At 43.7% G+C, this 23,528-nt stretch overlaps 1 long non-coding RNA gene across 1 annotated transcript; it reads left to right on the forward strand.

The window, feature by feature from the left end:
- Window positions 1–2,174: 2,174 nt before the first annotated feature.
- On the forward strand, window positions 2,175–3,040 carry LOC103654006 (uncharacterized). The gene is made up of 3 exons (XR_002268823.2): window positions 2,175–2,397; window positions 2,477–2,783; window positions 2,861–3,040. It is a non-coding gene; the product is annotated as an uncharacterized lncRNA (long non-coding RNA).
- Window positions 3,041–23,528: the final 20,488 nt, after the last annotated feature.

Below are 23,528 nucleotides of genomic sequence, written 5' to 3' on the forward strand. Positions count from 1 at the left end.
TGACTAGTAGATCGTCCGTATGACTGTACAAAATATTGTTTACATTATAGACTATTGTTTTACATTGTGTACTTTGAAATGAGAGATAATTGTTTACATTATAGACTATTGTTTTACATTGTGTACTTTGAAATGAGAGATAAAGACGAGGATGAGTAAACTGTTGGAGTGGAGATAGCTTAAGAGGTGGGTAAAGCATTTACTCATATGTCCCATGACAATTCATCCTTCTCTATCAACTAGTACAATATTTGTGTGTGCGATGTCATATCAATCATATTGGACGGTATAGTGGTACAATGGTTGTATGACGTGATGGTCTAGTGGTAAGACAATGTGATGTACCCTTTTCACAAAAAATAAATTTAAAATTAACAATATGATGGACTCTTTCAAAAAAATAAATTTAAAATTAAAGTGAATCCTCTCCGCTTAAAATAAATTTAAAATTAAAGTAGGCATATAACCCACACGCTAGATATTAAACTATAGATATTGTATTTTATCTTAGCCAAAAGATTGAGATAGTTATGAGTTGAAAAAGAAGTTTTATAGCTAGCTTGATCGCTCGTCCTCTTTTAGCAAGCGGGGTGGTACTATCCGGAAGCTGTGTGCGACTTGGTGTCATATTGGGCTTAGGTGTTTTCTCACGGTCTATCTCAGAGGTAACGACCCACGCCAGGACCTCATGCTAGATTAGAAAGAAGTGTAAGGATTTTTTTTGTAAAAAAGACGATGGTGAAAACCAGAAAAATTTGTGCTTTATAGGAGTATTCATTTTTAGATTAAATCCAACCTAGGACTATGTTTAAAATTCAAATCCAACATGATAACACGTTTTAAGTAACATATGTCTAGACACAATATAAAATCTGATTCTAAGTTATTAGAATTAATTACACATTCATCGTATAAATTCTCAAACTAAAAATCATCCAAATGACTCTACTTTTATAAAAGCGACATTTTTAACTGTCGTTCTGCCTCATCATTTTTACCCCTCACTACCATAATATCCATGTGTTGCGATGGTACATAATCACGAAAACAATGCACTAGTACAAAGAAGCTCTATAGTGACGATTGTGAACCTATTTTCGTTAACGTTTCCTAAAACCGTCGGTGTTAGGGGTCAGTAGAAATCATCATTTTTACAAGCGGGTAATTGAGGACCGCCAGTGAAAATCGATTTCCACTTGCGGTTGAGTTAAGAAAACCGCTAATAAAAATTACTTTCAGAAACATTAAACGGGTTTTAAAAACAACAAAAAATCATTTTAAGCGAGGTAGTATTTGTCATTTTAATTATGTATTATTTGCGTTGCACAAAGACTCATAACATATACGAGAACTTGAGACAACTATCTTATGTGACAGTGACTTGCATAACCCTAGGTCGATTTGATGTGAATGACTTCCGTTTTTGTTTAGACCAATTTGAAAAGTCTCGTCCTCATGCAGCTACACGTAATACTGGAGTTGTGACTAGGGCACTTGTTGCACACGGAAGAAAAACTAATTATTATGGCATCATTCAAAACATCCTTGAGTTTAATTTTACAGAGAGCAAAACTCTAAAAGTAATATTCTTCCTAAGTGATTGGTTCGACATCAATAATGGGATTAGACAAAGTCAATATGGCATAACTGAAGTAAAGCACAAGGAACGACTTCGAGGCTATGATAATTTTATCCTTGCACACCAGTGCGAGCAGGTGTACTATATGTCGTACTCAAATCCGAAGTTTAAAGCATGGTGGGTAGTTCATAAGGTGAACCATAGGGAACCAGTTTAAACTGGCTCAAACTGGAGTAGTCCTGAGCCCAATCGATGTTTATAGGTGAGGGCATAGAGCGAAAACAGTGAAATCTCCGTTGAGCTATGCAGTCAGACGGCCCTGAGCGTCTGGTTAGCAGTTGTTAGGATTAATATTTTCTTGACATATAGCTATATATTACATGTGTGGTGAACCTTCATATTGTATTGTAGGAGACTTACGGGCAGGAGATGATTAAGAAGTATGGTGAAGACTATGATTCGTGAGAAGCGCCTACCATCGACGCTGAAGTTGTGCATTCTATTGGAGGAAAGGCTCATGGACGGTATGAACTTGTGAAATTTTTTCAATAAGATTGAGATTATGACTAAATGTTTAATTTTCTTGTTTTTCAAGGTATTCTATGTTTATCGGTGTGAACGATTCGACGGAATTGCGGTTCGTTGGGGGCTCTTCGTCACAAGCGGGTTGTGGTAGCAACCGTAGTCGGCACTCGAGCATGGAGGAGGCTATGAGGGAGAAGCAAGAAAGGTTTCGTGAAGAGCTGCAACAACAACAAATGGCATTCATCCAATAACAATCAGAGTATATGGCTGCTTACAACGTACTGGCGCAACAAGTAATGAACGTAAATGCCTTATTTATTCTTATCATGATCATATATTTGTCCTATAACTAATATATTGTATTTGCAATAGTCTTGGTTTCTAGAGCAGGCACAACAACAACCTTTCGTTTTCCCTCAAGTTCAGCCATTGATGCCTCAGCGGGGATTACATGCTTTGACACCTCCATCTCAGGTGCATCAATTTAGTTTAGAATTGTCGTTTGTATTAACCTTTCAAATTTTGACTTAACTTGATTTTGTAGGGATCTGAGGTTATGGGCCACAACACGCCACCACCGGTGATACCAGCATCAGGAGGAGCTTCTAGAGGGGAGGGAGCTACTACAGAAGATGTTAGTTTGACAAACTCTGGAGGGGAGGGAGCTACTGCATAAGAGGTTAGTTTGACAAACAATTCGTTTAAATAGTGGTTAACTTAACACTGTAGTTATTAATGTCTTCTTCTTTCTTTTAGACTCCAAACCAGACAAACGACTTCGTAAACAACTTCTTTGCTTATAGAAGTAGTGACCACAACTCAAACAACCTCTATACGTGATTATTTGACTCTTGTGGTGAATTTGGCCGATGTGATGTATTATGATGTATTTGCGATGGAATTGTAAGTTTGTGATAGATTGTAATGGATTTGTAAGGTATTTTGGTGGACTGTGATGTATTTGTGAGGAATTGTGGTGAATTGTGTTGAATGTGTGTAATTCTGGAATTTCTGTTGCTGTCATAATATTGTGAACATATTGTTGTTGATTTTACATTTTTCATATTTTTTGCTCTGAAATTACTTATTTTTGGCGGCCATATCTAGGCCGTCGAAAATAAGTCTGTATAGTTTTCGATGGCTACAATCAGACTGACGAAATTCACAAGTTATTTTCGGTGGCCTAAGTGTGGCCGACGAAAATAGAAGCTAATTTTCAGCCATTTTTTGGCGGCCAGAAGCCTTAAAAATAGGTCATATACCGGTGAAAATAGGCTATTTTCGGCGGCGTTCATCCTGTAGTGAATGGTAATATGAGTGAAGGTGATAGCCAACAACTCTGCACTATTGAACAACAAATAGTTAACCTCCAGTAGCTCATGGTTTCACTCAAAACCACAATAATCCATAAATAGAGGCACACCTAGTTATCCTGCAGATTCTTTAATCACCAATTCAAACCATTTGAAGGTCGAACCTATTGTGTGCACAATGCAACAAATGATGAGAATTGAGACAATACTTGAGAGTTCATTGTTTAGGATATGTAGGCCACCCACACAAGCAACACACGTAGGTTCAATTATTTTAGAAGGCATAAAAACAAATTATAAAAGAAGGATGCCATGATGGGAGGGGGGCACGAAGATTTTGGGCAGCAACGACCTAGACTAGTGGTGGTGGTGCTGTTGCCGACATCAGGAGCGTTGGGGAGAAGGGAATAGAGAGAACTACAACGCCTTATTCTCAAGGTTTAACTTGGCCATGGCGAGGAGGAGCTCATCCTCTTGGGAGGTGACCAACACGGGGGAGCAGCGTGGACGTCGATCCTCCCCTTCCCCATAATCGTGTTTCCGTGGATCAGAACCGGCACAAGCGGTGCTCACCTTCGCTACTCGCGGAGGATGATTCCCTCCTCTGCCCCCATCTTGGTGGGCGATGACAAGGGTCGGGCCGTCGCAGCTGAAAGGGAAATAGGCTTACATATTTTCCTAAAATGATTTTGGTGGTTGAATTGCCCAACACAAATAAATTGGACTAACTAGTTTGCCCTAGATTATAAGTTCTACAGGTGCCAAAGGTTCAATACAAACCAATAAAAAATCCAAAAAAGGGTTCAAATAAAAAGAGCAAAAGACAACCGAAGGCAGCCCTGGTCTGGCGCACCGGACTGTCCGGTGTGCCACCGGACAGTGTCTGGTGCACCAGGGAGATCAACTCCGAACTTGCCACCTTCGGGAATTCTGGGAGTCACTCCGCTATAATTCACCGGACTGTCCGGTGTGGCACCGGACTGTCCGGTGTGGCACCGGACTATCCGGTGCACCATGCGGAGCAACGGCTACAAGCGCCAACGGTCGTCTGCAACAGCTACAGGAATAGTGAACAGTGCGCGACTGCGCGCGCAGAGTCAGAGCAGACGTCAAATAGCGCACCGGACAGGGAACAGTGTTGTCCGGTGCACCACCAGACTGTCCAGTGGGCCCAGTTGTCAGAAGCTTCAACGGTCGAACCCAACGGTTGGGTGACATGGCTGGCGCACCGGACAGTGTCCGGTGCGCCCTTCGACAGCAGAGTTCCCCAACGGCCATTTTGGTGGTTGGGGCTATAAATACCCCCAACCACCACTCTTCAAGGCACCCAAGCATTCACTACTCCTCATTCAATACAAGAGCAATACACAACACTCAAAGACACAAATCAAAGCCTCCGATCAAATCAAAGTCCACAATTCAACTCTAGTTTTTAGGACTTGTGAAAAGATCGGCTTGTGTTCTTTTGTTATTCTTGTTGCTTGGTTGGCTTTCTTCTTTCTCTCATTCTTACTCTCAAAGCCTTGTAAGCAAAGCAAGAGACACCAATTGTGTGGTGGTCCTTGCGGGGTCTAAGTGACCCGGGAAATCAAGGAAGGAAGCTCAATCGGTCTAAGTGACCGTTTGAGAGAGGGAAAGGGTTGAAAGAGACCCGGTCTTTGTGACCACCTCAACAGGGAGTAGGTTTGCAAGAACCGAACCTCGGTAAAACAAATCACCGTGTCATTCACCTTATTTGCTTGTGATTTGTTTTCGCTCTCTCTTTCGGACTCGATTATATTTCTAACGCTAACCCCGGCTTGTAGTTGTGCTTAAACTTTATAAATTTCAGATTTGCCTATTCACCCCCCTCTAGGCGACTTTCAATTGGTATCAGAGCCCGATACTTCGTTAAGAGCCTAACCGCTCGAAGTGATGTCAGGAGCTCACGCCAAGAAGGAGATGGTGACCGGCGAGAAGCCCGCCACAAGCCACGGGAAGGCTCCATCGGGGGAGTCCGCCAACAAGAAGAGGGTGGAATCACCTCCCCGCGTCAAGTCGTACCGGAGTGGCGACAAGAAGAAGAAAATGAAGAAGATGGTCTACTACGAGACTGATTCTTTGTCGCCTTCCACCTCCGGCTCCGACACGCCATCCATCACTTCTAAGCGCCATGAGCGTAAGAAGTTTAGTAAGATCCCCTTACGCTACCCTCACATTTCCAAACACACTCCTTTACTTTCTGTCCCATTAGGTAAACCACCGGTTTTTGACGGTGAGGATTATTGTATGTGGAGTGATAAAATGAGGCACCATCTAACCTCACTCCACGCTAGTGTTTGGGACATTGTTGAGTTTGGTGCGCAGGAACCATCCGTGGGGGATGAAGGCTATGACTCAGACGAGGTAGCCCAAATCCGGCACTTCAACTCCCAAGCCACCACTATACTCCTCGCCTCTCTAAGTCGAGAGGAGTATAATAAGGTGCAAGGGTTGAAGAGCGCCAAAGAGATTTAGGACGTGCTCAAAACCGCGCACGAAGGAGATGAGGTGACCAAGATCACCAAGTGGGAGACGATCGAGGGGGAGCTCGGTCGATTCATGCTTCACCAAGGGGAGGAGCCACAAGCAATGTACAACCGGCTCAAGACTTTGGTGAACCAAGTGCACAACCTCGGGAGCACCAAATGGGATGACCATGAAATGGTCAAGGTTATTCTTAGATCACTCGTTTTTCTTAACCCTACTCAAGTTCAATTAATTCATGGTGATCTAAGATATAAACTAATGTCTCCCGAGGAAGTGATAGGAAAGTTTGTGAGCTTTGAACTCATGATCAAAGGCTCCAAACAAATCATTGAGCGAGGTGCCACCTCCACACCCGAGGTGCAACCCGTCGCCTTCAAAGCAACAGAGGAGAAGAAGGAAGAGTCTACACCAAGTAGGCTTCCCATCGACGCCTCAAAGCTCGACAACGAGGAGATGGCTTTAATCATCAAAAGCTTTTGCCAAATCCTCAAGCAAAGGAAGGGGAAAGATTACAAGCCCCGTTCCAAGAAGGTGTGCTACAAATGTGGTAAGCCCGGTCATTTCATTGCTAAATGTCCATTATCAAGTGATAGTGACAGGGGCGACAACAAGAAGGGAAAGAGAAGAGAAAAGAAGTATTACAAGAAGAAGGGCGGCGATGCCCATGTTTGTCGGGAGTGGGACTCCGATGAGAGCTCCACCGACTTCTCCTCCGACGAGGACGCCACAAACATCGCCGTCACCAAGGGTCTCCTCTTCCCCAACGTCGGCCACAAGTGCCTCATGGCAAGGGACAGCAAAAAGAAGGTAAAATCTAGAGCCTCCACTAAATACGCAACATCTAGTGATGAGGAAAACTCTAGTGATGATGAGGATAACTTCCTAGCTCTTTTTGCCAACCTCAACATGCAACAAAAGGAGAAATTAAATGAATTTATAGGAGCTATTCATGAGAAGGATGAACTCTTGGATAGCCAAGAGGACTTCCTAATTAAAGAAAACAAGAAGCATGTTAAGGTCAAAAATGCTTATGCTCAGGAAGTAGAGAAGTGTGAAAAATTAACTAGTGAGCTAAGCACTTGCCATGATATCATTTCCAACCTTGGAGATGAGAACGCAAAATTAATTGCTAAGGTTGAGAAGTTAGATGTTTGTGATGATCCAATTGTTAGTCTTAGAGATGATAATGCTAGTTTGATTACTAAGATTGATAATTTGAATGCATCGCTCTCTAGCCTTAAAATTGAGAATGAAAAATTAATTACTAAGGCTAAGAATTTAAATGTTTGCAATGATATTGTTTCCAATCTTAGAAATGAAAATGTCATGTTACATGCTAAGATTGATGAATTAAATGCTTGCAAACCCTCTACATCTACTGTTAGTCATATCTCTATTTGCACTAGATGTAGATATGTTAATATTGATGCTATCCATGATCACATTGCTATGATTAAACAACAAAATGATCATATAGCAAAATTAGATGCTAAAATTGCTGAGCATGAATTAGAGAATGAAAATTTTAAATTTGCTCGTAGTATGCTTTATAATGGGAGACGCCCTGACATTAAGGATGGCATTGGCTTCCAAAAGGGAGACAATGTCAAGCTTAATGCCCCTAAGAAATTGTCTAACTTTGTTAAGGGCAAGGCTCCCATGGCTCAAGATAACGAGGGTTACATTTTATACCCTGCCGGTTATCCCGAGCACAAAATTAGGAGAATTCATTTTAGGAAGTCTCACTCTGGCTCTCATCATGCTTTTATGTATAAGAGTGAGGCATATAGTTCTAGGCAATCCACTCATGCTAAATTGCCTAAAAAGAAATATCCTGTAGCATCAAATGAACCTAATATTTCATTTAAGACTTTTGATGCTTCCTATGTGCTCACTAACAAATCAGGCAAAGTAGTTGCCAAATATGTTGGGGCCAAACACAAGGGCTCAAAGACCTGTGTTTGGGTACCCAAGGTGCTTGTTTCTAATGTGAAAGGACCCAAGGCCGTTTGGGTACCTAAGAACAAGGCCTAAACTTGTTTTGTAGGTTTATGCATTCGGGGGCTCAAGTTGGATCATTGATAGCGGGTGCACAAACCACATGACAGGGGAGAAAAGGATGTTCTCCTCCTACGAGAAAAACCATGATCCCTAAAGAGCCATCACATTCGGGGATGGAAATCAAGGTTTGGTCAAAGGACTTGGTAAAATTGCTATATCTCCTGACCATTCTATTTCCAATGTTTTTCTTGTAGATTCATTAGATTACAATTTGCTTTCCGTTTCTCAATTATGTAAAATGGGCTACAACTGTCTTTTTACAGATTTAGGTGTTACTGTCTTTAGAAGAAGTGATGATTCAGTAGCATTTAAGAGAGTATTAGAGGGTCAGCTATACTTAGTTAATTTTAATAGAGTTGAACTCGATACTTGCTTAATTGCTAAGACTAACATGGGTTGGCTCTGGCACCGCCGACTAGCCCATGTTGGGATGAAGAATCTTCACAAGCTTCTAAAGGGAGAGCACATTTTGGGACTAACCAATGTTCATTTTGAGAAGTACAGGATTTGTAGCGCATGTCAAGCAGGAAAGCAAGTTGGTGTTCATAATCCACACAAGAACATCATGACGACCGATAGGCCACTTGAGCTACTCCACATGGACCTATTCGGCCCGATAGCTTACATAAGCATCGGCGAGAGTAAGTACTGTCTAGTTATTGTGGATGATTATTCTCGCTTCACTTGGGTGTTCTTTTTGCAGGAAAAATCTCAAACCCAAGAGACCTTAAAGGGATTCTTGAGACGGGCTCAAAATGAGTTTGCCTTGAGGATCAAAAAGATTAGAAGCGACAACGGAATGGAGTTCAAGAACTCACAAATAGAAGGCTTCCTTGAGGATGAGGGCATCAAGCATGAGTTCTCTTCTCCCTACACACCACAACAAAATGGTGTAGTGGAGAGGAAGAATAGAACTCTACTTGACATGGCGAGGACCATGCTTGATGAGTACAAGACTTCGGACCGATTTTGAGCGGAAGCAATCAACACCGCTTGCTACGCCATCAACCGTCTCTACCTTCACCGAATCCTCAAGAAGACATCGTATGAACTCCTAACCGGTAAAAAGCCCAATGTTTCATATTTTAGAGTCTTTGGTAGCAAATGTTTTATTCTTGTTAAAAGAGGTAGAAAATCTAAATTTGCTCCCAAGGCTGTAGAAGGCTTTTTACTAGGATATGATTCAAACAAAAGGGCATATAGAGTCTTTAACAAGTCCACTGGACTAGTTGAAGTTTCTTGTGACATTGTGTTTGATGAGACTAACGGCTCTCAAGTAGAGCAAGTTGATCTTGATGAGCTAGATGGTGAAGAGGCTCCGTGCGTCGCGCTAAGGAACATGTCCATTGGGGATGTGTGTCCTAAGGAATCCGAAGAGCCTCCACAAGCACAAGATCAACCATCTTCCTCCATGCAAGCATCTCCACCAACCCAAGATGAGGATCAAGCTCAAGATGATGACAATGAAGATCAAGAAGAGCCACCTCAAGAGGAGGACAATGATCAAGGGGAAGATGCCAATGATCAAGACAAGGAAGATGATGAGCGTCCAATACCGCCTCACCCAAGAGTCCACCAAGAAATACAACGAGATCACCCCGTGAACTCCATCCTCGGTGATATTCAAAAGGGGGTAACCACTCGATCTCGTGTTGCTCATTTTTGTGAACATTATTCCTTTGTGTCTTCTATTGAGCCATATAGGGTGGAAGACGCATTAAGGGATTCAGATTGGGTGTTGGCGATGCAAGAGGAGGTCAACAACTTCACGAGGAATGAGGTATGACATTTAGTTCCACGTCCTAACCAAAATGTTGTAGGAACCAAGTTGGTCTTCTGCAACAAACAAGATGAGCATGGTGTGGTGATAAGGAACAAAGCCCGACTTATGGCCAAAGGATATTCCTAAGTCGAAGGTTTGGATTTCGGTGAAATCTATGCACCCGTAGCTAGGCTTGAGTCAATTCGTATATTACTTGCCTATGCTACTTACCATAGCTTCAAGCTTTATCAAATGGACGTGAAGAGTGCCTTCCTCAATGGACTAATCAAGGAGGAGGTCTATGTTGAGCAACCTCCCGGCTTTGAAGATAATGAGTACCCTAATCATGTCTATAAACTCTCTAAGGCGCTTTATGGGCTCAAGCAAGCCCTAAGAGCATGATATGAATGTCTAAGAGATTTTATTATCACTAATGGCTTCAAAGTCGGAAAAGCCGATCCTACTCTCTTTACTAAAACAATTGCAAATGATTTGTCTGTATGCCAATTTTATGTTGATGATATCATATTCGGGTCTACTAACAAATCTAGTTGTGAAGAGTTTAGTAGGATCATGATTCAAAAATTCGAGATGTCTATGATGGGAGAGTTGAAGTACTTCTTAGGATTTCAAGTGAAGCAACTCCAAAAGGGCACCTTTATCAGCCAAACGAAGTACATTCAAGACATACTCACCAAGTTTGGGATGAAGGATGCCAAGCCCATCAAGACACCCATGGGAACCAATGGGCATCTCGACCTCGACACGGGAGGTAAATCCGTAGATCAAAAGGTATACCGGTCGATGATAGGATCTTTACTCTATTTATGTGCATCTCGACCTGATATTATGCTTTCGATATGCATGTGTGCAATTGAAAGGGAATTAGGCTTACACCTAGTTCCTAAATAATTTTGGTGGTTGAATTGCCCAATACAAATAATTGGACTAACTAGTTTGCTCCAGTGTATAAGTTATACAGGTGCCAAACGTTGACAACAAGCCAAATAAAAAGACCAATGTTGGGTTCAAAATAGAGAGCTAAAGGCATCCCGAAAGGCTCCCTGGACTGGCGCACCGGACTGTCCGGTGTGCCACCGGACAGTGTCCGGTGCACCAGGGGACTTCGCGCTGAACTCCTCAGCCTCGGGAATTTTCAGAGCTGGCGCGCTATAATTCACCGAACTGTCTGGTGTACACCGGACAGTGTCCGGTGCTCCAAGAGGACGCGGCTCTGGAACTTGGCAGCCTCGGGAATTCGTGACGGCTGCTCCGCTATAATTCACCGGACATGTCCGGTGTACACCGGACTGTCCGGTGTAACTGCGGGGCAACGGCTATTTCGGCGCCAACAGCTACCTGCAAGTGCATTAAATGCGCGCCAGCGCGCGCAGAAGTCAGGCACGCCCATGCTGGCGCACCGGACACTCTACAGTACATGTCCGGTGCGCCACCGGACATCCAGGCGGGCCCAGAAGACAGAGCTCCAACGGTCGGAACCCAACGGTTTTGGTGACGTGGCTGGTGCACCGGACATGTCCGGTGTGCACCGGACTGTCCGGTGCACCATACGACAGTCAGCCCCACCAAACGGCTAGTTTGGTGGTTGGGGCTATAAATACCCCAACCACCCACCATTCATTGCATCCAAGTTTTCCACTTCTCAACCACTTACAAGAGCTAGGCATTCAATTCTAGACACACCAAAGAGATCAAATCCTCTCCAATTCCACTCAAGGCTTAGTGATTAACGAGAGAGATTTGCCGTGTTCTTTTGAGCTCTTGCGCTTGGATTGCTTCTTTTCTTTCTCACTTGTTCTTGTGATCAAAACTCCATTGTAATCAAGGCAAGAGGCACCAATTGTGTGGTGGCCCTTGCGGGGAAGTTTCGTTCCCGGCTTTGATTTGAGAAGAGAAGCTCACTCGGTCGGAGGGACCGTTTGAGAGAGGGAAAGGGTTGAAAGAGACCCGGTCTTTGTGACCACCTCAACGGGGAGTAGGTTTGCGAGAACCGAACCTCGGTAAAACAAATGCTTGTGTCACACTCCTTAATTGCTTGAGATTTGTTTTGCACCCTCTCTCGCGGACTCGGTTTTATTTCTAACGCTAACCCGGCTTGTAGTTGTGTTTATATTTGTAAATTTCAGTTTCGCCCTATTCACCCCCCCTCTAGGCGACTATCAATTGGTATCAGAGCCCGGTGCTTCATTAGAGCCTAACCGCTCGAAGTAATGTCGGGAGATCACGCCAAGAAGGAGATGGAGACCGGCGAAAAGCCCACTACAAGCCACGGGAGCACTTCATCGGAAGAGTCCCGCACCAAGAGGAAGGAGAAGAATAAGGACTCCTCCAAAGGGAAGGAGAAGAGATCTTCTTCACACCACAAAGAGAAGAAGGAGAAATCCTCTTCCCACAAGCCGCATCGGAGTGGGGACAAGAAAAAGAGGATGAGGAAGGTGGTCTACTACGAGACCGATTCTTCATCGGCATCCACCTCCGGCTCCGACGCGGCATCCGTCACTTCAAAGCGCCAAGAGTGTAAGAAGTATAGTAAGATCCCCCTACGCTATCCTCGCATTCCTAAACATACACCTTTACTTTCCGTCCCATTAGGCAAACCACCAACTTTTGATGGTGAAGATTACGCTAGGTGGAGTGATTTAATGCGATTTCATCTAACCTCACTCCACAAAAGTATATGGGATGTTGTTGAGTTTGGTGCACAGGTACCATCCGTAGGGGATGAAAACTATGATGAAGATGAAGTAGCCTAAATCGAGCACTTCAACTCCCAAGCCACAACCATACTCCTCGCCTCTCTAAGTAGAGAGGAATATAACAAAGTGCAAGGGTTGAAGAATGCAAATGAGATTTGGGATCTACTCAAGACCGCGCACGAGGGTGATGAACTCACCAAGATCACCAAGCGGGAAACGATCGAGGGGGAGCTCGGTCGCTTCCGTCTTCGCCAAGGAGAGGAGCCACAAGATATGTACAACCGGCTCAAAACCTTGGTGAACCAAGTGCGCAACCTTGGGAGCAAGAAATGGGATGACCACGAGGTGGTTAAGGTTATTCTTAGATCACTCATCTTCCTTAATCCCACTCAAGTTCAATTAATTCGTGGTAATCCTAGATACACACTAATGACTCCCGAGGAAGTTATCGGGAATTTTGTGAGCTTTGAATGTATGATCAAGGGCTCAAAGAAGATCAACGAGCTTGATGATCCCTCCACATCCGAAGCACAACCAGTGGCTTTCAAGGCGACGGAGGAGAAGAAGGAGGAGTCTACACCAAGTAGACAACCAATCGACGCTTCAAAGCTCGACAACGAGGAGATGGCTTTGATCATCAAAAGCTTTCGCCAAATCCTCAAGCAACGGAAGGGGAAGGATTACAAATCCCGTTCCAAGAAGGTTTGCTACAAGTGTGGTAAGCCCGGTCACTTTATTGCTAAATGTCCATTATCAAGTGACAGTGACAGGGATAACGACAAGAAGGGCAAGAGGAGAGAAAAGAAGAGGTACCACAAGAAGAGGGGCGGCGATGCCCACGTGTGCCGCGAGTGGGACTCCGACGAGAGCTCCACCGACTCCTCCGACGACGAGGACGCCGCCAACATCGCCGTCACCAAGGGACTCCTCTTCCCCAACGTCGGCCACAAGTGCCTCATGGCAAAGGACGGCAAAAGGAAGAAGGTTAAATCTAAATCCTCCACTAGATATGAGTCCTCTAGTGATGATAATGCTAGTGATGAGGAAGATAATTTGCGTACCCTTTTTGCCAACCTTAACATGGAACAAAAAGAAAAACTAAATAAGCTAATTAGTGCCATCCATGAGAAGGATGATCTCTTGGACTCCCAAGAGGACTTCCTAATCAAGGAAAATAAAAAGCATGTTAAGGTTAAGAATGCTTATGCTCTAGAGGTAGAAAAAATGTGAGAAATTAACTAGTGAGCTAAGCACATGCCATGACACTATTGCCAACCTTAGAAATGAAAATGCTAATTTATTATCTAAGGTTGATTCTCATGTTTGTAATGGTTCAATTTCCAATTCTAGAGATGATAATGATGATTTACTTGCTAGGATTGATGAGTTGAATGTTTCTCTTGATAGCCTTAGAATCGAGAATGAAAAATTGCTTGCTAAGGCTAAAGATTTTGATGTTTGCAATGCTACTATCTCCGACCTTAGAACTAAGAATGATATATTGCATGCTAAGGTTGTAGAATTAAAATCTTGCAAAACCTCTACATCTACCATTGAGCACACTTCTATTTGTATTAGATGTAGAGATGTTGATATTAATGCTATTCATGATCACATGTCTTTAATTAAACAACAAAATGATCATATAGCAAAATTAGATGCTAAAATTGCCGAGCATAACTTAGAAAATGAAAAATTTAAATTTGCTAGAAGTATCCTCTATAGTGGGAGACGCCCTGGCATTAAGGATGGCATCAACTTCCAAAGGGGAGACAATGTCAAAGTTAGTGCCCCTCCTAAGAAATTGTCAAACTTTGTTAAGGGCAAGGCTCCCATGCCTCAGGATAACGAGAGTTACATTTTATACCCTGCCGGTTATCCCGAGAGCAAAATTAGGAGAATTCATTCTAGGAAGTCTCACTCTAGCCCTAATCATGCATTTATGTATAAGGGTGAGACATCTAGCTCTAGGCAACCAACCCGTGCTAAGTTGCCTAAAAGGAAAACTCCTAGTGCATCAAATGAACATAGCTTTTCATTTAAAACGTTTGATGCATCATATGTTCTGACTAACAAATCCGGCAAGGTAGTTGCCAAGTTTGTTGGGGGCAAACACAAGGGCTCCAAGACTTGTGTTTGGGTACCCAAACTTCTTGTTTCTAATGCCAAAGGACCCAAAACCGTTTGGGTACCTAAAGTCAAGAACTAAACTTGCTTTGTAGGTTTATGCATCCGGGGGCTCAAGTTGGATCATCGATAGCGGGTGCACAAACCACATGACAGGGGAGAAAAAGATGTTCTCCTCCTATGAGAAAAATCAAGATCCCCAACGAGCTATCACATTCGGGGATGGAAACCAAGGTTTGGTCAAAGGATTGGGTAAAATTGCTATATCTCCTGACCATTCTATTTCCAATGTTTTTCTCGTAGATTCATTAGATTACAATTTGCTTTCTGTATCTCAATTATGCAAAATGGGTTACAACTGTCTTTTCACTGATGTAGGTGTTACTGTCTTTAGAAGAAGTGATGATTCAATAGCATTTAAGGGAGTGTTAGAGGTTCAGCTATACTTAGTAGATTTTGATAGAGCTGAACTCGACACTTGCTTAATTGCTAAGACTAACATGGGTTGGCTCTGGCACCGCCGACTAGCCCATGTTGGGATGAAGAATCTTCATAAGCTTCTAAAGGGAGAGCACATTTTAGGACTAACAAATGTTCATTTTGAGAAAGACAGGGTTTGTAGCGCATGCCAAGCAGGAAAGCAAGTTGGTGACCATCATCCACACAAGAACATCATGACGATCGACAGGCCGCTTGAGCTACTCCACATGGATCTATTCGGCCCGATTGCTTACATAAGCATCGGCGGGAGTAAGTATTGTCTTGTAATAGTGGATGATTATTCTCGCTTCACTTGGGTGTTCTTTTTTAGGAAAAATCTCAAACCCAAGAAACCTTAAAAGGATTCTTGAGACGAGCTCAAAACGAGTTCGGCTTAAGGATCAAGAAAATTAGAAGCGACAACGGAACGGAGTTCAAGAACTCCCAAATCGAAGGCTTCCTTGAGGAGGAGGGCATCAAGCATGAGTTCTCTTCTCCTTACACGCCACAACAAAATGGTGTAGTGGAGAGGAAGAATCGAACTCTATTGGACATGGCAAGGACCATGCTTGATGAGTACAAGACTTCGGATCGGTTTTGGGCCGAGGCGGTCAACACCGCCTGCTACACCATCAACCGGTTATATCTGCACCGAATCCTCAATAAGACATCTTATGAACTCCTAACCAGTAAAAAGCCCAATATTTCATATTTTAGAGTCTTTAGTAGCAAATGTTTTATTCTTGTTAAAAGAGGTAGAAAATCTAAATTTGCTCCTAAGACTGTAGAAGGCTTTTTACTAGGATATGATTCAAACACAAGGGCATATAGAGTCTTTAACAAGTCCACTCGACAAGTTGAAGTCTCTTGTGACGTTGTGTTTGATGAGACTAACGGCTCTCAAGTAGAGCAAGTTGATCTTGATGAGATAGGTAATGAAGAGGCTCTATGCATCGCGCTAAGGAACATGTCCATTGGGGATGTGTGTCCCAAGGAATCCAAAGAGCATCCAAATGCACAAGATCAACCATCCTCCTCCACGCAAGCATCTCCACCGACTCAAAACGAGGATGAAGCTCAAGGTGATGAAATAGAAGATCAAGCAAATGAGCCACCTCAAGATGACGACAATGATCAAGGGGGAGATGCAAATGATCAAGACAAGGAGGACGAAGAGCAAAGGCCGCCACACCCAAGAGTCCACCAAGCAATCCAACGAGATCACCCCGTCGACACCATCCTCGGCGACATTCATAAGGGGGTAACTACTAGATCTCGTGTTGCACATTTTTGTGAGCATTACTATTTTGTTTCCTCTATTGAGCCACACAGGGTAGAGGAAGCACTCCAAGATTCGGATTGGGTGGTGGCTATGCAAGAGGAGCTCAATAACTTCACTAGGAATGAGGTATGGCATTTAGTTCCACGTCCTAATCAAAATGTTGTAGGGACCAAATGGGTCTTCCGCAACAAGCAAGACGAGCATGGTGTGGTGACAAGGAACAAAGCTCGACTTGTGGCCAAGGGATACTCCCAAGTCGAAGGTTTGGATTTCGGTGAAACCTATGCACCCGTAGCTAGGCTTGAGTCAATTTGTTTATTATTGGCCTATGCTACTTACCATGGCTTTAAGCTCTATCAAATGGACGTGAAAAGTGCCTTCCTCAATGGACCAATCAAGGAAGAGGTCTATGTTGAGCAACCTCCCGGCTTTGAAGATGGTGAGTTCCCTAACCATGTCTATAAACTCTCTAAGGCGCTTTATGGGCTCAAGCAAGCCCCAAGAGCATGGTATGAATGCCTTAGAGATTTCCTTATCGCTAATGGCTTCAAAGTCGGCAAGGCCGATCCTACTTTATTCACTAAAACTCTTGACAATGATTTGTTTGTATGCCAAATTTATGTTGATGATATTATATTTGGGTCTACTAATGAATCTACATGTGAAGAATTTAGTAGGATCATGACACAAAAATTCGAGATGTCGATGATGGGGGAGTTGCAGTATTTTCTAGGATTCCAAGTCAAGCAACTCCAAGAAGGCACCTTCATTAGGCAAACGAAGTATACTCAAGACATTCTAACCAAGTTTGGAATGAAGGATGCTAAGCCCATCAAGACACCCATGGGAACCAATGGGCATCTTGACCTCGACACGGGAGGTAAATCCGTCGATCAAAAGGTATACCGGTCGATGATAGGTTCATTACTCTATTTATGTGCATCTCGACCGGACATTATGCTTTCCGTTTGCATGTGTGCAAGATTCCAATCCGACCCTAAGGAATCTCACCTTACGGCCGTAAAACGAATCTTGAGATATTTGGCTTATACTCCTAAGTTTGGGCTTTGGTACCCTCGAGGATCCACATTTGATTTGATTGGTTATTCGGATGCCGACTGGGCGGGGTGTAAGATCAATAGAAAGAGCACATCGGGGACTTGCCAGTTCTTGGGAAGGTCATTGGTGTCTTGGGCATGAAAGAAGCAAAATTCCATAGCTCTTTCTACCGCCGAAGCCGAGTACATTGCCGCAGGCCATTGTTGCGCGCAATTGCTTTGGATGAGGCAAACCCTGCGGGACTACGGTTACAAATTAACCAAAGTCCCTTTGCTATGTGATAATGAGAGTGCGATCAAGATGGCGGATAATCCCGTCGAGCATAGCCGCACTAAACACATAGCCATTCGGTATCATTTTCTTAGGGATCACCAACAAAAGGGAGATATCGAGATTTCTTATATTAACACTAATGATCAATTAGGCGATATCTTTACCAAGCCTCTTGATGAACAAACTTTTAACAAACTTAGGCATGAGCTCAATATTCTTGATTCGCGCAATTTCTTTTGCTAAATTGCACACATAGCTCATTTGTATACCTTTGATCATGTCTCTTTCATATGCTATGACTAATGTGTTTTTCAAGTCTATTTCAAACCAAGTCATAGGTGTATTGAAAGGGAATTGGAGTCTTCGGCGAAGACAAAGGCTTCCACTCCGTAACTCATACTTCGCCGTCGCTCCGCGCATCTCTCCATCTTTTTGGGGAGAATTCAAAGCAAAAGGACTCCATATTTGGTATAATCTTCACTCATTTATTTATGTCCAAAGAGGGAGAAAGTTCCAATGAGGGCTCTAATGATTCCGTTTTTGGTGATTCATGCCAAAGGGGGAGAAAGTATGAGCCCAAAGCAAAAGGACCGCACCACCACCTAAAATTGGAGATTTTCAATTGGTAAATTTCAAATTGGCATCTTATTATGTTCAAAAGGGGGAGATCGTAGTATTTCAAAAATGATATATCAAAACCCTCTTGAACACTAAGAGGAGGATCTCATTTAGGGGGAGTTTTGTTTAGTCAAAGGAAAAGCATTTGAAACAGGGGGAGAAAATTTCAAATCTTGAAAATGCTTCGTAAAAATCTTATTCATTTACCTTTGACTATTTGCAAAAGAACTTTGAAAAGGATTTACAAAATTTTTTTTGCAAAAACAAAATCTGTGGTGCAAGCGTGGTCCAAAATGTTAAAAATGAAGAAACAATCCATGCATATCTTGTAAGTATTTATATTGGCTCAATTCGAAGCAACCTTTGCACTTACATTATGCAAACTAGTTCAATTATGCACTTCTATATTTGCTTTGGTGTGTGTTGGCATCAATCACCAAAAAGGGGGAGATTGAAAGGGAATTAGGCTTACACCTAGTTCCTAAATAATTTTGGTGGTTGAATTGCCCAACACAAATAATTGGACTAACTAGTTTGCTCCAGTGTATAAGTTATACAGGTGCCAAACGTTGACAACAAGCCAATTAAAAAGACTAATGTTGGGTTCAAAATAGAGAGCTAAAGGCATCCCGAAAGGCTCCCTGGACTGGCGCACCGGACTGTCCGGTGCACCAGGGGACTTCGCGCTGAACTCCTCAGCCTCGGGAATTTTCAGAGCTGGCGCGCTATAATTCACCGGATTGTCCGGTGTACACCGGACAGTGTCCGGTGCTCCAAGAGGACGCGGCTCTGGAACTTGGCAGCCTCGGGAATTCGTGACGGCTGCTCCGCTATAATTCACCGGACATGTCCGGTGTACACCGGACTGTCCGGTGTAACTGCGGGGCAACGTCTATTTCGGCGCCAACAGCTACCTGCAAGTGCATTAAATGCGCGCCAGCGCGCGCAGAAGTCAGGCACGCCCATGCTGGCGCACCGGACACTCTACAGTACATGTCCGGTGCGCCACCGGACATCCAGGCGGGCCCAGAAGACAGAGCTCCAACGGTCGGAACCCAACGGTTTTGGTGACGTGGCTGGTGCACCGGACATGTCCGGTGTGCACCGGACTGTCCGGTGCACCATACGACAGTCAGCCCCACCAAACGGCTAGTTTGGTGGTTGGGGCTATAAATACCCCAACCACCCACCATTCATTGCATCCAAGTTTTCCACTTCTCAACCACTTACAAGAGCTAGGCATTCAATTCTAGACACACCAAAGAGATCAAATCCTCTCCAATTCCACTCAAGGCTTAGTGATTAACGAGAGAGATTTGCCGTGTTCTTTTGAGCTCTTGCGCTTGGATTGCTTCTTTTCTTTCTCACTTGTTCTTGTGATCAAAACTCCATTGTAATCAAGGCAAGAGGCACCAATTGTGTGGTGGCCCTTGCGGGGAAGTTTCGTTCCCGGCTTTGATTTGAGAAGAGAAGCTCACTCGGTCGGAGGGACCGTTTGAGAGAAGGAAAGGGTTGAAAGAGACCCGGTCTTTGTGACCACCTCAACGGGGAGTAGGTTTGCGAGAACCGAACCTCGGTAAAACAAATGCTTGTGTCACACTCCTTAATTGCTTGAGATTTGTTTTGCACCCTCTCTCGCGGACTCGGTTTTATTTCTAACGCTAACCCGGATTGTAGTTGTGTTTATATTTGTAAATTTCAGTTTCGCCCTATTCACCCCCCCTCTAGGCGACTATCAGCAATATTCCAAGCCGATCCTAAGGAAGTTCACCTTAGGGCCATGAAATGAATCTTGAGATATTTAGTTTATACTCCTAAGTTTGGTCTTTGGTACCCCAGGGGATCCACTTTTGATTTAATTGGATATTCAGATGCTGATTGGGCAGGGTGTAAAATTGATAGAAAGAGCACATCAGGGACTTGCCAGTTCTTGGGAAGATCTCTGGTGTCTTGGGCTTCAAAGAAACAAAATTCTGTAGCTCTTTCTACCGTCGAAGCCGAGTACATTGCCACAGGCCATTGTTGCGCGCAATTACTTTGGATGAGGCAAACCCTTAGGGACTATGGTTACAAATTAACCAAAGTTCCTCTCTTATGTGATAATGAGAGTGCAATCCGCATGGCGGATAATCCCGTTGAACACAGACGCACTAAACACATAGCCATTCGGTATCACTTTTTGAGGGATCACCAACAACGGGGGATATAGAGATTGCTTATATTAATACCAAAGAACAATTAGCCGATATTTTTACCAAGCCACTAGATGAGAAAACTTTTACCAAACTTAGGCATGAGCTAAATATTCTTGATTATAGGAATTTTGATTGATATTTTGCACACATAGCTCATTTACATACCTTTGGTCATATCTCTTTCATGTGCTATGACTAATGTATTTTCAAGTGCATTACATGCTAAGTCATAGATTGAAAGGGAAATGGAGTTATTCGGCGAAGAACAAGGCTTCCACTCCACTCCATCGAATTACTCATCCTTCGCCGTTGCTCCGCACCGCTCTTCACTTTGGTATAATCTTTCACTCATACATTATTTTGCCAAAGAGAGATAGAAAGCAAAAGGGCTTATATTTCACTCACAAGTATCCGTTTTGGCGATTCATGCCAAAGAGGGAGAAAGTATTAGCCCCAAGCAAAAGGACCGCACCACCACCAGGACCGCACCACCACCAATTTCAAAAATGTAGTCTTTCAATTTGTATTAAAAGAAGTTTTCAATTGGTATCTTATTTTTGATATATTTTCAAATTGGTATAACCTCTTCAAAATTAATATCTAAAACCCTCTTGAACACTAAGAGGAGAATTTCATTGAGGGGGAGTTTTGTTTAGTCAAAAGGAAAAGCATTTGAAACAGGGGGAGAAAATTTCAAATCTTGAAAATGCTTCTCAAAATCTTATTCATTTACCTTTGACTATTTGCAAAAAGATTTTGAAAAGGATTTCCAAAAGAGTTTGCAAAAACAAAACAAGTGGTGCAAGCGTGGTCCAAAATGTTAAAATTAGAAGAAAGCATCCATGCATATTTTATGAAATGTATGTTGGTTTAATTCCAAGTAACCTTTGCACTTACATTCTACAAACTAGCTCAATTATGCACTTATATATTTGCTTTGGTTTGTGTTGGCATCAATCACCAAAAAGGGGAAGATTGAAAGGGAAATAGGCTTACACCTTTTCCTAAAATGATTTTGGTGGTTAAATTGCCCAACACAAATAAATTGGACTAACTAGTTTGCCCGAGATTATAAGTTCTACAGGTGCCAAAGGTTCAACACAAACCAATAAAAAGTCCAAGAAAGGGTTCAAATAAAAAGAGCAAAAGACAACCGAAGGCAGCCCTGGTCTGGCGCACTGGACTGTTCGGTGTGCCACCGGATAGTGTCCGGTGTGCCGGGGAGATCAACTCCGAACTTGCCACCTTCGAGAATTCTGGGAGCCACTCCGCTATAATTCACCGGATTGTCCGGTGTGGCACCGGACTGTCCGGTGCACCATGTGGAGCAACGACTACAAGCGCCAACGGTCGTCTGCAACAGCTACAGGAACAGTGAACAGTGCGCGACTGCGCGCGCAGAGTCAGAGCAGGCGTCAGATGGCGCACCGGACAGGAAACAGTGGTTGTCCGGTGGGCCCAGTTGTCAGAAGCTTCAACGGTCGAACCCAACGGTTGGGTGACAAGGCTGGCGCACCAGACAGTGTCCGGTGGCGCACCAGACTGTCTGGTGCGCCCTTCGACAGCAGAGTTCCTCAACGGCCATTTTGGTGGTTGGGGCTATAAATACCCCCCAACCATCACTCTTCAAGGCACCCAAGCATTCACTACTCCTCATTCAATAGAAGAGCAATACACAACACTGCAAGACACAAATCAAAGCCTCCGATCAAATCAAAGTCCACAATTCAACTCTAGTTTTTAGGACTTGTGAAAAGATCGGCTTGTGTTCTTTTGATGTGTCTTGTTGCTTGGTTGGCTTTCTTCTTACTCTTAAAGCCTTGTAAGCAAAGCAAGAGACACCAATTGTGTGGTGGTCCTTGCGGGGTCTAAGTGACCCGGGAAATCAAGGAAGGAAGCTCAATCTGTGTAAGTGACCGTTTGAGAGAGGGAAAGGGTTGAAAGAGACCCGATCTTTGTGACCACCTCAACAGGGAGTAGGTTTGCAAGAACCGAACCTCGGTAAAACAAATCACCGTGTCATTCGCCTTATTTGCTTGTGATTTGTTTTCGCTCTCTCTTTCGGACTCGATTATATTTCTAACGCTAACCCCGGCTTGTAGTTGTGCTTAAACTTTATAAATTTCATATTTGCCTATTCACCCCCCCTCTAGGCGACTTTCAGCAGCCATTAGGCTCGAGCTCTTGGGAGAATGGTGAGTATCCCTAGAGACGTGGCAGATCGGGACCCCGTAGGACTCTATGGTGATCTCCTCGTCCACCTCCTCGATGCCCATTGATGTTGGTGCCAAGTTATTAAGGTGTCGCTTAGGCATCGCTTAAGCGACGCCTAAGCGGTAAGACGACCGGGAGCAAGCAAGGCGTCCTATCGCATTGCGTCAAGGCTAAGGCAAGATAAAAGGACCTATTGACGTGGGGAAGAGGCGGCGACATCGTAGGGGTCGTGGAGGCGTCACAGTAGTGGTGGCGCTGGCCATGGTGGTCGTGGCGCCGTGGGTCGCAGTGGTGGCGTAGGCGCATTTGTGGACATATGGTGAGGGAGGACTACACGGAGGGAGAGCAACAACAAAGAAGCGACCGTGCATGAGAACCGGCAGTTGCTGGGAGTCGTCTAGGGCTGGCGTGATGATAACCTAAAAGCATGGTGTTGGGCTTGGTTAGGCTACTTGGTTGTGCTTCTTTCTTTTTTTTTCTTTTCTTGTTTTTATTTTCTACTAGGCTAGAATGGGCCTACAAGAAGGCTTTACTGTTGTGCTACTTGCTTATTAGCCTCTAATTAGTAATATATAACTAATATTTGGTCTAACTTTTATAATTATCAATATAATTAAGGCGTTGCCTCGCCTTACGCTTTACTGTTTAAAAGTTAAAAATGGGATCGATCGCCTTATGTCGCCTTACCGCTTTAATAACTATGGTTCGTGTTGTCGGCTATGTCGTCGTTGAAGTCGTCAGAGTTGAAGGGGTGAGAGGTGATGCGTAAGGTCGTCGACACCATCGTCCACGAAGAAGGAGGCCATGATGGGCGA

The sequence above is a fragment of the Zea mays genome, chromosome 4 (genome assembly GCF_902167145.1).
Source record: "Zea mays cultivar B73 chromosome 4, Zm-B73-REFERENCE-NAM-5.0, whole genome shotgun sequence".
Taxonomy (NCBI): domain Eukaryota; kingdom Viridiplantae; phylum Streptophyta; class Magnoliopsida; order Poales; family Poaceae; genus Zea; species Zea mays.